Below are 14,621 nucleotides of genomic sequence, written 5' to 3'. Positions count from 1 at the left end.
TCAAGAAGAATGAAGACTGAAGTGTGGACACTATGCCCCTCTTTAGAATTGGGAACAAAACACCCATGGAAGGAGTTACAGAGACAAAGTTTGGAGCTGAGATGAAAGAATGGACCATGTAGAGACTGCCATATCCAGGGATCCACCCCATAATCAGCATCCAAACGCTGACACCATTGCATACCCTAGCAAGATTTTATCGAAAGGACCCAGATGTAGCTATCTCTTGTGAGACTATGCCGGGGCCTAGCAAACACAGAAGTGGATGCTCACAGTCAACTATTGGATGGATCACAGGGCTCCCAATGGAGGAGCTAGAGAAAGAACCCAAGGAGCTAAAGGGATCTGCAACCCTATCGGTGGAACAATATTATGAACTAACCAGTACCCCGGAGCTCTTGACTCTAGCTGCATATGTATCAAAAGATGGCCTAGTTGGCCATCACTGGAAAGAGAGGCCCATTGGACACGCAAACTTTGTATGCCCCAGTACAGGGGAACGCCAGGGCCAAAAAGGGGGAGTGGGTGGGTAGGGGAGTGGGGGTGGGCAGGTATGGGGGACTTTTGGTATAGCATTGGAAATGTAAATGAGCTAAATACCTAATAAAAAATGGGAAAAAAATCCTCAAAAAAAATGGGGCTCAGAGCTAAAGAAAGAATTCTCAACTGAGGAATACTGAATGGCTGAGAAGCACCAGAAAAAATGTTCAGCATCCTTAATCATCAGGGAAATGCAAATCAAAACAACCCTGAGATTCCACCTCACACCAGTCAGAATGGCTAAGATCAAAAATTCAGGTGACAGCAGATGCTGGCGTGGATGTGGAGAAAGAGGAACACTCCTCCATTGTTGGTGGGATTGCAAGCTTGTACAACCACTCTAGAAAATAGTCTGGCCGTTCCTCAGAAAATTGGACATAGTACTACCGGAGGATCCAGCAATACCTCTCCTGGGCATATATCAAGCAGTAATTTAACTTAACAAAATTTCCAATGTTTTTAAGGTAGAAAGGAAAAGAGGGATGTAAGAGGAGAAAAAGGAATCCATGAATAGATTTTTTTGTCTTGAAACATACCAGAAATGGGAGTTTATGTGCCAGCAGAATGTTCCATACATTATTTTTTAATGCTTTTCCATGAATGTAAAGTGTAATCCAAGCACGTAGTTTATTACTGGAACTGGCGATCATCGGATCGACAGTTAAAGGGCTACTATAGCTTCCTATTACTCGAGTGACTAAAGTCTAGATGGACAGAATGGGAAAATGGTGCTTGATTGAGAGAATGGGTTTCACAAGACAGCAAAACATTTCTCAAATCTCTGAGACAGACAGGAAGTGGAGACAGATGAAAGACTGAACCAGAACATAAAACATGCACATCCTCTAAGGGAAGAAGAGCTATTTTTAATGCATTCATCTTTCAAGCAAGGAGGTGAGAAATAACAAACATTGAACGTTTGACTTACAAGCTCACTAACAGCTTGTTCTCATTTGGTTTAATTTAATCCAACAGATAGCTCTGTATCCAATTCTCATCCAAAGCGGTCATGAGACTTGACAGCACTGAATCCACACTCTCTTTTTCCTTTCTTTCAAAACACGCATAGAACTCTATTGAATACCATCTTCCCAGCACCAGGGGTTGGATGGCTACAAAGTCTAAAATGAAAAATGTGAGCCATTCTAGTGGAAGATGGTGAAATAATTCCATGTAAAATTGTCCTTAGGGTCCTACAATATAAGATCTGTCTCTTCCTCACCTCCTCCACTCCCCTGTCCATCCTCAAAGCACTAAAACTTAAGTAAGCACTAAAGTCTATTTGATGACAACATTTGACAAATGAACTCATGGAGCTGAGGGGAAAGGATCAGGTTTGACTAAGCTGAGGAGCGAAAGAATGTATATGGGTTGGCCTATGGAGAGTTCCACACAATTTGGCACGTTCCTTATTGTAGAGAGTAATTGGCAATGGGGCAGGCATAACTCTTTCCTTTGGAAAATTTCCCATGGACCTTGACATCCCAAGATGGTGATAGTCTTCCTTGCTTCCTTGTATTTTGATCAGTAAGAGGAAAAATGTAAGAAAAGGGAAGAAAAAAATCACTTTTCATTTGCATGTGAGTCTCCTTGAAATACTTTGGAGAGAAATAATGTGTGTGTGTGTGTGTGTGTGTGTGTGTGTGTGTGTGTGTGTGTGTGTGTGTATTAAAGATATTTATTATAAAGAATAAACCCTGTTTTGTCTTCCTGGCATCCCGATTCAGACCTGAGGAGTAACTGCTAGGAACCCTTGGCTGTTTATTCTCCACGGCTACCTTCACACTCTTTGCTTAAACCTCCTATAGTACTTTTCACATATGAAGGTAATTAACTATTAATATATCCGTCTTTGTCTACAGCCCTAGGCTTTTAAAGAAAAGGTCTGCCTTTTTCAGCCCAGTTGCTGCTTGACACAGTCGGGATCTTTAAATGTTGAATGAGTGAAGGTATATGTGAATGAGAGAACATTCTGTCTGATGTTCCCTCTTTTGAAAAATTCCCCCATCGAAGAGCCATTATGTGCATAAAATGAATGGAAGTAAGTAAAAGTGTCATTAAAATGCAATGCATCATCAGTAATCACTTAAGAAACAATGACACCAAGATAAATATGGAATATGAGCAGACGAAGGTAAGAGGGACTTAAAAGAACATCTAGCTGACAGCTCACTGGCCACAGCCAACTTTCAAAGGTCTAATAATATCTGAGGACGGCCCAGGCTGGAGCTACCTAAGGAGAAGACCATCCATGGTTATTATTCACTGCATTGCTAATCCCAGTTGTCCAATTTATGAATCCAAGCTTATGTTGATTTTGGAAGAGTCTCTCCACCTTGATGGGCCCAGCAAAGGCACAGGAGCCAGTACCTCTCTTCCTGACTCCATTTGAGTGATCTAATCCAGATGGAAAATTTTTCATAGACATTGTAAAGCACTCCATCTGTGAGGCAAACAAAAGAAAGAAAAAGATAATGAGCCATATGAAAGCTGAATTACGCATTAGGAGGTTACACCAAGGTCTGATAGTGAATTAACGCGGTGCTGCGCGAAGGCTGCCGATAACGGCGAGCAAAACGCTTTCTTCCTCTGCTTGCCCTTTTGAGGGTCACTGAAATTATGAATGTCTTTCTCAGTTGGTGGAAAATATAACTTCCTAATTACTTTTAAAACTCTAGTTAAATAAGATTTTTCAGCTGGCCTTTCATCCTTTGTCCCATTGTGATTTAGATACACTCTTTGGTAACAGTGTGACCTTGGGCAATTAAAAAAATACATTCTGAGCTTCAGTTTCTTTATTTATAAGAGAAGAGACTACACTTATTTCACAAGATTGCTTCAGGAGAAAAAGGACAATGTCTCTGATAAACAACTCAGCAGAGTGGACTGTCTGGAAAATCTTCTCTCTGTGATGATAGTGAAGGTTGTTAACACGCCATGCTTTGCTCTGTGTATATCTGTCATTTAGTAGTGAAAAGCAAGAACAAGAGGACATTGCCTAAAAACCAGTGACCACTGATCCTCCAAATTGATAGAGTAGAGGATAGTTAGAAACTATGAGCCCCGGTTGCACTGAAATTAGGCTTAGAAAAATATGTTTTAAAATATGCTGATGTCTAAATCTAGCAGAACACCCAACATTAAAAACAACAGCAAACCCCAGCAAGGCTGTTCTAGACCTTTCTCTGCTGGTGGGATCATAAAATAATAAGGCCACTTTGGGAAATGATCTGACACTTTCTTGTAAGATGAACTGCACACCTTTCCTGTGACCCAGCAAGGACACTCAGGAATTCATCCAAAAGAAATAAAAAAACCACACTTGTATGTGCAAAATGCAGTGTGAAAACATTCCTAGCAAGTCTACCAAAGCTGATCCCTGAGAACACAGCCCAGATATCCATCAATAGGAAAAGGATCCATTGTGGTAGGAAATAAACCCTGTGTAACAATAATACTATTAAAAAAAATCAGTGTTGGTGTTGGGTGAATCTCAAAAATGTGTTCAGTGAAAGAAGTTTTGCTCAAAAGAGAATGTAGTGTGTGTCTTTCATATGCCTTTCTACAAGAGAGGGAGAGAGAGAGGGAGAGAGAGAGAGAGAGAGAGAGAGAGAGAGAGAGAGCTAGAAAGGAGCCTGAAGGAACTTTGGAGTGATGATGATAACGTTCTTCAAAATTTTTATTGTATTTGTATAGATGTTTTGCCTGCATGTATGTCTGCATACCATGTGCATGCCTGGTGCCCACAAAGGCCAGAAAGGGTATTGGATTTCTCTGGGACTGAAGTTGTAGACTGTTGTAAGCCACAAAGTTCCAGGAATCTAACCTAGGTCCTCTGGAAGAACAGCCAGTGCTCTGAACTATCAAGCGATCTCTCTAACCCCAGATGGTAATAACCTTCTATGTCTTGGTAAGAATGGAGGTAGACAGACATTTGCATTTGAAATACTTTGTTATAATTAAGATCTGCCTATTTCATTGGATTAACTTCATCTTGAACTTAAATCTGTAAGTCAGTTTCACACTCTACTTAATTAGACACAAGAAAAAATATTTATGGAGAAATGTACTGATATCAGCAATTTATTTTGAAATGTGTTAAAAAATATGACGGGCTGGCAATGGCTAGAACTTTAAATACCTATGTGATAAAGTTAATGCTAGCAGTGAGATGGCAGTGGGCATAGGGCTGTTTCTTGTAAAGTTCTTTCAACACTATGGTATGCTGGATACTTTTTATAATAAAATGGCAGAAGTGCTTCCCGGTCTACATGAGTAGTTCTGAAACATTTCCTGGTCATGGGAGTCTTGCTCTATTAAAGAAAGTTATTCAATAAAGTTTGATCAAAGGGATAGCAGATGTACAAGAGTGTAGGATGAGAGGAGCTGATCAAAGACCTCCCCAAAGATGGGCGTAGTTAGAATCGCACGCCCCTTGCAATCTTTCCTCTTTCATGTTTCTTTCTGGGTTTCCTACTGGCTGCCTGTGCCCTTTGACCAGGTCCCATGTTAAAGCAGAGCCTTGCCTATTTGTGGTCTAAGTTGGAGGCAAAACTTCTATTTAAATATCACACTGTTTAAGAGAGAAGTTGAGATGTGACAGAAGATTGAAGATGGAGCTAGCATTCTTCTGCAAAGGCCAAGCTGTGTGTGAAATGAGCTTGGTGACAGATGCGTGCCTTTGCCTTAAAGATTGAAACACCTGCGTTGCCAGCACATTAATATAATAAATATGGAGAAAAGGAAAGAGTTTGTTTCTCATTGAGCCAGGAGCAAGAACAGTACTGTGAATGAAAAATGGAATTTTCCCTTCTGTTAACGGGGTCTGGTTTTCCATTTTTTTCCACATTAGAACGAGTTGGTGTAGTTATTTATAGGGTCTGGCCCAAACACACTAGCTATATCTTGATTTTGATGTGTTTTCTCGATTAAATTTTACAGTAAAATGGAAAAGAAATACATTGTCTCAAAGAATAAAATAAATTTTCAATAAGGGCCACATCAAGGCAAGGTAATCTGTTCTTTTTAGAATACCACAGCATTTTGCATTTTTATAAATGAGCGTGAGATCTGCTTATTGTGGCACAAAGGAAAGGAAAATTCAGGAAGAATCCAAGCAAGTGACCCTTCAAATGTAAGACTCTGTAATACTGGGCTGACAACACTTGATTTGAAAGAACACATGAGGGAACATAATTAAGCACAATTATTAATTTTGCCTTATATAATTTTGGAATGATCACTTTCAGGAGATGGAACTTCTACTGGCAACTTCACAGAAGCAGCCAATGAGCATTCTAAAGTGTCAACTGTTCCCTCCCCCACCCCCCACCCCCAGAGTGACAGAAAACAGCAGTTCAAATACAAGCCCAAGATGGCTGTCAGCCACGAACAGCACAGGAAACTATATCACCTAAAAGTGACTCAAAACCTGTGTCTACTTGGTGAAAAAATTATCTCCTTCAATTTTTTTCTTTTTTTAGCTTTGCTTTGCCTGCTTGTTCGATTTTTTTTTTATTAGTATCAATTTCTGTATTAGTAAACCTCAAAGTCAGTAGTTCAAAGCCAGAATTCAAATCATTTTTTGTGGACATTTGAAAAATAGAAAACATTAAAAAGTGGTCAACTCTGAAAGCATACATACAAATAACTATATAGACCGAGATGGACTATGTGTAGGAATATATATGTACACACACACACACACGCACATATACACACATACACACACACACACATACACACACACACACACACATACACACACACACATGCACGCGAGCGCGTGAGCGCACACACACATACACATATGCAATAAAGCGTTTGGAGGGAGGAAAACATAGAAAGAAATGTAATTAAATTATATCTCAAAAATTAAAAATATAAATGAAATAAGATGCATTTCTGGATTTTCTGGAAATGGAAACCCAAAATACATTCTTGTCACGTGCCGCTCTTTGTCTTTCTGATTTTAAAACGAAGCATTTAGACATGATGATCACCAAAAAAATGCACATGACCAGTATAAGTGAAAAATGTCCCTTCTCACTAATAACTTAAGAAGTATAAATAAAGCAATGAAATATCATTTTTCTTACCTGTTAGACTAAGCAAGGATTAAAAATAATTCTTGGGTAAATAGATATAAGTTCATTGTATTTTTGGAGGGAAGTTTTGGCAATATCCATTGAGATCTTTAAAATATCTTTATTTTAAATTTTTCTACTGATGTAATAGAAGTATACACTGAAATGTATAATCTAAAAGATTTAGTGCAGATATTTTTTTTTTTACAGCAGGCAAAAACTGAAAATAACCCAAATGCCCACCCATGGTGAAAATTGGTGAAATAAAGAATAAGGCATTTCTTCAAAGCAATATTGTGCAAAATAAAATTATCATTTTTAAAGGAAATTTAGGACTGTGCTCACAATATGCCATTAAGCAGACCAGAAAACCAGATGAAAATCACATTCTCAGTATTGTTCTGCTTACAGCACAAGTCCACGTCGGTGAGAACCTGCAAGAATATGTGTCAATATTTGTGTGTGGCAGGACTTTGGGTGGATTTGTTTTCTTATGTTCTCTGTAGTATCTGCAGTTTCTGCAATGAGTGTATTCTACCAGGCAACAATGAATCAATACTTTGAATTAGACAAAACAGATTTTATGTTTTGTTTGGATCTCATAGGCTATTGTCAGTCAATTCAGTTGAATGATGGGACAAATCAGTGACTTAAAAAAAAAAAAAAAAAAGACAACCTGGTGGGCTGGCAGTTTGCAGACAAAAGGATTGGCTAATTTCCCATTCTTGTAATTTTTCAACTAGTTGGTTTGGCGTCACATAAATACAGCCAGAGTTGGAACATTTGAAACTGAAAAAGGGGCTGTGCCAAAAATCCCTTAGACTCAAATTGAAAAAAGATGAATACTGAGGTTTTTTTACTGCAGTTTTTCTCATACATAAAAATGAACTAATAAAGCGAAACTCCCATCACTACCAGCTCTATCTGGAGCATTTTAAACTGTAAATGTAGCCATTAACCCCAGCTGGCTGCAGAGAGCTTTTTGTTAGGCTGCAGAGTGTAGGGGGTTTCTGTTTAGAGCATCCCTAGGGGTCCTGGTGTTCGTACTGCTTTGTTGCATTCTACCATGTTGCTATTTTCCTATTGATCACTTAGGAGAGAGTCAAATTAGCCATTATAATTATTACCTCATCAAGATTGGGTGAAAGGCTGCCCAGAACTTGTCTTTTTTTTTTTTCCACTGCAATGTTTCCAGCACCTAGAATAACCTCTGACACATAGTAGGTCCCCACATAACTATGAATGGGAAAAATCTGTAATCCAACAAATTCCTAGGGCTCTGTAGCCATTCAGTCATGACACCATAACCCAGTTTCAGGAGAAGCATTTAAGGCAAACCAAACAAACAAGAGAGAAAAAAATCTATTTGTAGGTTAAAAGTTTAGGTTATCAGTAATTTATGCTTCAACATATGGATCCTTGAGAATTAGTGTGACTGAGAAGGTTGATGGTCTAAAAGGGAAGGAGGGGGTGATAATGCAGACCCGTAACCCGTCTATGGCACTCAGGGTCCCAAGATAGGAGTTTAGAAGTTTGAGACCAGCTTGAGCTAAATCACAAAACTCTTTCAAAAAGAAGGGAAGAAAGAAAAACAGAAAGAAAGAAAGAAAGAAAGAAAGAAAGAAAGAAAGAAAGAAAGAGAGAGAGAGAGAGAGAGAGAGAGAGAGAGAGGGAGGGGGAGGGAGGGAAGAAGGGAGGGGGGAGGGAGGGAAGGAGGGAGGAAGGGAAGGCAGAGAGGGAGGGAGGGAGGGAGGAAGGAGGGAGGGGGAGGGAGGGAGGGAGGGAGGAGGGGAAGGCAGAGAGGGAGGGAGAAGATAAAGGAGAAAAGGAAGAGGAAGAAAGAGACCTTTCCAACTCCAAATGATTATAGCTTTAAATAAGTCATCATATCTCTAAGCAGATTCCTAAAATATAAAATAAATAAAAAGAAAAAAGGAAGGGAACTTTGGATAGCAGAAACTTCTAACATTATATTAGATAGATGCTTCTCACTCAACTTCTGCAGTCCACTCTCAAGGAAGATATTTTTATGCCCATTTTGCAGATAGGAAACTGAGTATCAGATGGTTAAGAAATTTGTTAAAGGACTAACAGGCAAAAAGTAGAAAAGATTTCATTTATTCTAAAGTCTTAACCACACAGGGGATGTGTTTCAATGGTATCCTGGGAATGCTCAAACAGAATTTGGCCATCTTATCAGTTTTGCTAAATTTTGTGTCACTGAGGGTACTCTCTTGGCAGAGCTGGGCCACTTTGGTGGGTCTGTGAAAGAGCAGATCCAGAGGGTCACCTCTATAACCACACAGACAAAAGTCTGTAAACTACTCCCACCTTCTCTTCACAAACGCTATAGTGCTGCTGCAGCAACCACCCGGGCAGTCAGAACCCCAGTCCCCTATCCCAAGCACTTCTGATCTCCTTAAATAAATACAGAGAAGTTCTAAATGTCCAGAAAGCAAAGGTCGAACTGAGAGCTAAACAACATTAAATTATTAAAATTCCTGAATATCAAATAAAAGTCCCAGACACTAGGTAAATTAGTGGGATGTTTACACTCGAACTGGATAATTTCTAATCTAATTTGTAGTGGCATTTGGAACATTGCTGACCATTTGAAATAAATAGTATGTTATCTTAGATTTGGATGATTAAGATACTCTGCAAGGATCTGTTTCATAGTACAACACAGGCTAGCAAAGGAATATTGCTTTCAGAACGACTACTGCCAAACTGGGATTGTTTTCAGGATATACATGGCTGACGATAATTGTGTGCAACATCAATCTTATCACCCTACAGAAAACTCAAACAAGCTTTCATGGATAATAGCTGAGGCAGAAATAAACATGATTTAGAGAGCTTTTATTCCAGGGGGTAATTGTTCACTCTGGCCAGCAGTTGAGAACTATAAACAATGTTCGGGAAGTCAGAAACAAATGTTTTAATTTTAGTGAGTTAAAAAGTTCGCGAAAGAACATCTGAGAAGAACAAGACCCCTCTTGGAAGCGTGAGTGAAAACGACTACGTCCTCAGAAGTGCGGCTTTCCAGGAGAGCGTTTGGAGAACTGGAAAGTTGGACTCCCTTCAGCCCAGCTTCCTAATTTCTGCATCTCTGGTCTCCTCTTGTGCCAAGAGAAAAAAAGCAAGGCAAGTGTGAGAATGGAAAATGGATACTTTCTGTGATGCTTGCGGGTGTCACAGCCCTCATGTCTCAAGGCAAAGTGTCTAAGAGGTAACGGCGACTCATCGGGACAGAATCATTCTGGACCAGTTTTGAACTGTATCAGTGAGTAGGGTGACAAGAGCATTCCAGCAGTACATTGCTAGGTTTCAGGATTATAAAATATTGATTTCAGAAATGAATAATATGAACCAGGAGTTCATGCATAATCGTGTTTAATGTCAGATTCAGGTGTATGGGTATGTAGGTGAACCACATTCTGGTCAATAAGTATTAAGAACTACTGTATGATTGCATGTAATGCCTGCATTGGAAGAGACAACATTATCCAATAACCTTCTGGGAAAAGGAAAAGGGAAGAAGTAGGAAACCTAGCAAAGATCAAGTCCATGCCAGCTGTGGTTCTAAGCCTTTTATCTTTAATGAGGCAATGCTTCAAGGGACACATTAGAATTTTATGAATGAAGTGTGAATGAGACAGTTGTGAGATGACATGACCCTATATAAAAAAGCCTCATGGCTAACACACCCAAGCTCAATAGTTCATGAATCTTAGGGAATAGCATAGATAGAAAGGATAAAATCATTTATGAGTGACCACTACAAGTGTTTTCGTGAAGAAGGTGGTCCTTGGAGTAGATTTTCAACACACATGTATGGTGGTGAGACATGAAACGATGTCTGGATGAGAAGTTGAATGCCATAGCAAAAATTCACATAAGCAAAAGTAAAACTCCATTCATAAAATATGCATAAGACAGTGGCCACTGGATAAGATCAGATGGAGAAATTCTGGTCAGAAGAGAAAGTACACTTGGCAAAGTGTAGTACATGGAAACTCAATGAGAAGAAAAGACTTAGGTGTTGAGATGCTGTTTGATAGGAGAAAAAGCAATTCAAGTAAGGTTGATGAAGAAGTTCTTAGCCACTGAGGCACACAGTCCTGTCTTGACATCATTAGAGAATGCGTTATGAAAACATGGCTGCTTTAGGAAGATAACACTTTGTCTGATATGGTAGAAACTAGAACAGGAATAAAACCCTACACAGAGAGATGAGCATATCCCTTTCACATGACCACCACAGTCTGAACTAGAGTCACAGAAGTAAACAGAGAAAAAAGGAAAGTGGTGGGCTAATTTAAAGGAAGAGTCTATGGGACTTTGTGATACAGATAGATAGTTACAATGAAGTGTGTGTAGGTGAGTTCTAGATCTTCTGCTAGGCAGTGGAAGAACCCTTGACAATATATGCAAAGGTTTAAAATGAGTACATAAAAATCAGCTCCAGCAAGCTCTGGAAGCATCCATGATTTAACTAGCTAGCTTGTCTTCACCCAACACATGCTAACAATTAAACGCGGGAGCTAGGGAGAAGGGCTAAAGAGTGCAAGGAATGGTTTATAATGTTTACCTTTCAGTCCAAATATTATCTTTCTGTAAGAGATTTTCAGAATGAGGGCAAGGGACTTCAGAGTAACTCCACAGTGTGGAGTGATCAAAAATTAATGTGATCACATTAGTCCCATTGGCCTCCAGGAACTCTCAAGTCATCTACAGTTTCATAACCCAATGTCAATGATTTGGGCAGCATTACCATGCTGCCCTGGCCACCAGTTTAACATATGAGATGTTCTATTATGAGAACAGCAGGACCTGAAAATATCTAGTTGATGAAAGTAACAGTCCTGAACCAAAACTGGGGTTGTGACCCTCTAGGTCTTCATTTCTCAATGGGAAAAGAAGAGGTGGATAGAAGGAATCTCACATGACCTGGCCACCACCTCTGAGCTGGTGCAAACTGATGCTAGCCTACCATTGCCTGGAGCCTGCCCAGAGTATCTGGTTCCATAAGATCTTGACTCTAGTCTTAAAATATAAATTTGGATTTCCTTTTCACACTGGATGTTCATCCTTCCAAAGGTCTTCTGCAGCAACTGTAATGAATGTGGCCCTCAAGCCCTTCCAGGGTCTTTACATTGATACAACAATTGATCCATCACATCTATAACTCACCCGTGAATTTTAGCAGAGTAGGCATAGCATTTGGTGATTATTGGTATGACCCCTTTCACAGGAAACACCTGCCAAGATGAGTCTCAGCCCTGCTGCTCTAAATATGAAGCACTTTCATATGTGCCCCTCTACAGAGAGAGAAACAAGCCAACCTCCAACAGCCCTGAAGTCTGTAGCTTCCTCTTCTCCTTGTCTCTTTTATCAGCCATCCACCATCTTCCCTAGAGAACGCACTTCATATTTTTTTCCCCTGGAGAGAAAGAACCAAGAAAATACCGCTAGTATGTGCCCCTTAACCAAACCCACCACATTTGATTTTTCTCTTCAGATTCAGACTTTAGAGTCTGTTTCTTTTAATTTTCAATTAAAATCAGAAATACATTCATGTAGATTTTCTTATCTAGAAAATATCCAGTGATAGAAGGTGGACCAGAATGTACTGGATGGCTTTGGTGCTCTGACTCACTCAGACCCAGCACTAGAGAATTACATCCCAGGGATCCTAACTCCTTCAGGTCAGTTGCTTCAGTATTCTAGTCTGATACTAGACTAGACTAGAGTAGACTAGACTAGACTAGACTAGACTAGACTAGACAAATACTAGACAAAGACTAGACTAGTAACCCCAGGAGACCCCACACTGTGGACTGCCAGTCCATGTTCTCCTCACTCTCCTATGCAATCACCATTAGCTAAGATTCCCTCATTCTGTAACACTTCATCTTACACAGTATACATAGTCTCCTGTCTTGAAGTGATGCAGAATCAAGCTCCCTACAAAGTATGTTTCTTAAACAACAATCTTTCCCTAGAGCTATTAGAGAAAGCAAAGCCCCGATGACACCTTCTTCCCTCTGGAGCTGCAAGAATAAACTGTTGTTTTAGGCTACCACACCTGTGGTAATTTATCGTAGCCACCCTATGAAATTAACTCAGTTTATCAAGGAGATTAAGTACAGGCAGACAAGTCAAAGACGCTGAGCACCTTCTCCTGGAATAGGAAGACAGAGGAGCTGACATCAAGGTTCCTTCAGTGTGGGAAGTCATTGCAAAGCTGTGTTCTTCTAATGCACATGAATGTCAGTGTTGGTGTGCAGGGCAGATGATGGTGGTAACATTACCATGGTGACTATGTTTGTTATTAAGATAATCAGAAAAGGAACAGGAGGGAACAAAAGAAGGAAGGGGATTGTAAAGAAGAGAATGGTTTTAGAACTAACCAGTACCCCCAGAGCTCGTGTCTCTAGCTGCATATATAGCAGAAAATGGCCTAGTCAGCCATCATTGGGAAGAGAGGCCCCTTGGTCTTGCAAACTTGATATATGCCCCAGTACAGGGGAACGCCAGGGCCAAGAAGTGGGAGTGGGCGGGTAGGGGAGTGGCAGGGGAGGGTATGAGGGACTTTTGGGATAGCATTTGAAATGTAAATAAAGAAAATATCTAATCAAAAAATATTTTTTAAAATCCTCACAATATAAAAAGAGAGAGAGAGAGAGAAGAATTCCTATGACTTTGTATCTCTGATCTGAGTCAAAGTCAACGGAGAATAGAACAGTCACATCTGCCTCTGCTACATAAAACAATAGTAGGCAACTTGATGACTATTTATGGCTAATTACTTTCTTGGCACATAATAATAATTAAGTGTTTCTATCAATGTTAGGTGTAAGTTACTGTTAAATTTATTTGACCAAAGATTTAAACTCTATATAAACAGCCTATAAACAAGGACTTCCACAACACAGCCATTAGCTCACAGTCTAAAAGAGACACACAAAAGCTGTCTGCAGCATTGCTCTCTGCCATTTAAATAAGCATCGAAAAATTGCATGATATGTATGTTACTCACGAACTGTAAAATGTAGACAGGATTTGAAAATAAGAGTTAGGAGAAATTAAGCACATTCCAAACCAAAGCAAGCATTTAAAGAAGGCATCAAGTCCACAGTGATGCTGTGTGGCCCTCTCTATGTAATATTCCTGGCCCCAAATAAAAGTGGCACGTGTTCAACAGAGGAACGTTAAGCTTTCTTTGGCAATACCCCTGACTTGACTGGGCTTTAAAAAAAAAACAAAAAAACAAACAAAAAAAAAAAACAAAAACAAAAAAAAAAACTATTTGTAGGTAATGCGTGCTCTCTGGTTTATATACCATTTCTACCTGCAAAATAAGATCCCTTTTCATGCTCAAACCAAAACATGAGAGAAATATCCTGTTAGTGGATGTCCTGTGTAATTATTGGGACTCAACTGAATGTGGCCATTTCTATTTTGAAACCATGAACACAGTCTCCCAGTTTTCTTCCCCATGAATCACTGGATTTTTGTTGTTGTTGTTTAATGACCAGTCTGGGTTTAAACAAAATGGAATTTGTTCTCAGAGATATTTGAAACTAAAATAGGAAGTCGTCGTTATTGGTTTATTGGTTTATAACCAGATTCTTTCCTGTCGAGAATTGTTTTAAACACGTAGCAGGGAAACGCGGGTCCAAGATGGGGCGTTGGTGCCCTCTGGAGGAAGAAAGGGCAAGGTGGAGGAAAGGGAAAGTTGAATGAAGCAGACAGAAGCCAGGAGAATCCTCACATGAGTTCCGAGTCACATAAATCCCATCTATCTCTAAGGACAATTCAGTTCTCCCTGGGAGGTAGCCAAGAAGCTTTCTGCATTTTTTTTCCAGCACAAATACACATATTGTAATATTTATAAGTACAGGGTGCCTTGCTCCCACTCTTTATGTACTGTGTGTTTCCCAAGGTAATGCCATCTCCGGCAACAGTGTCTCACTGTGTTGTCATGGC

This window comes from Mus musculus, chromosome 1, assembly GCF_000001635.26.
Source record: "Mus musculus strain C57BL/6J chromosome 1, GRCm38.p6 C57BL/6J".
Classification (NCBI taxonomy): Eukaryota; Metazoa; Chordata; class Mammalia; order Rodentia; family Muridae; genus Mus; species Mus musculus.
This window is presented reverse-complemented; position numbering follows the sequence as displayed.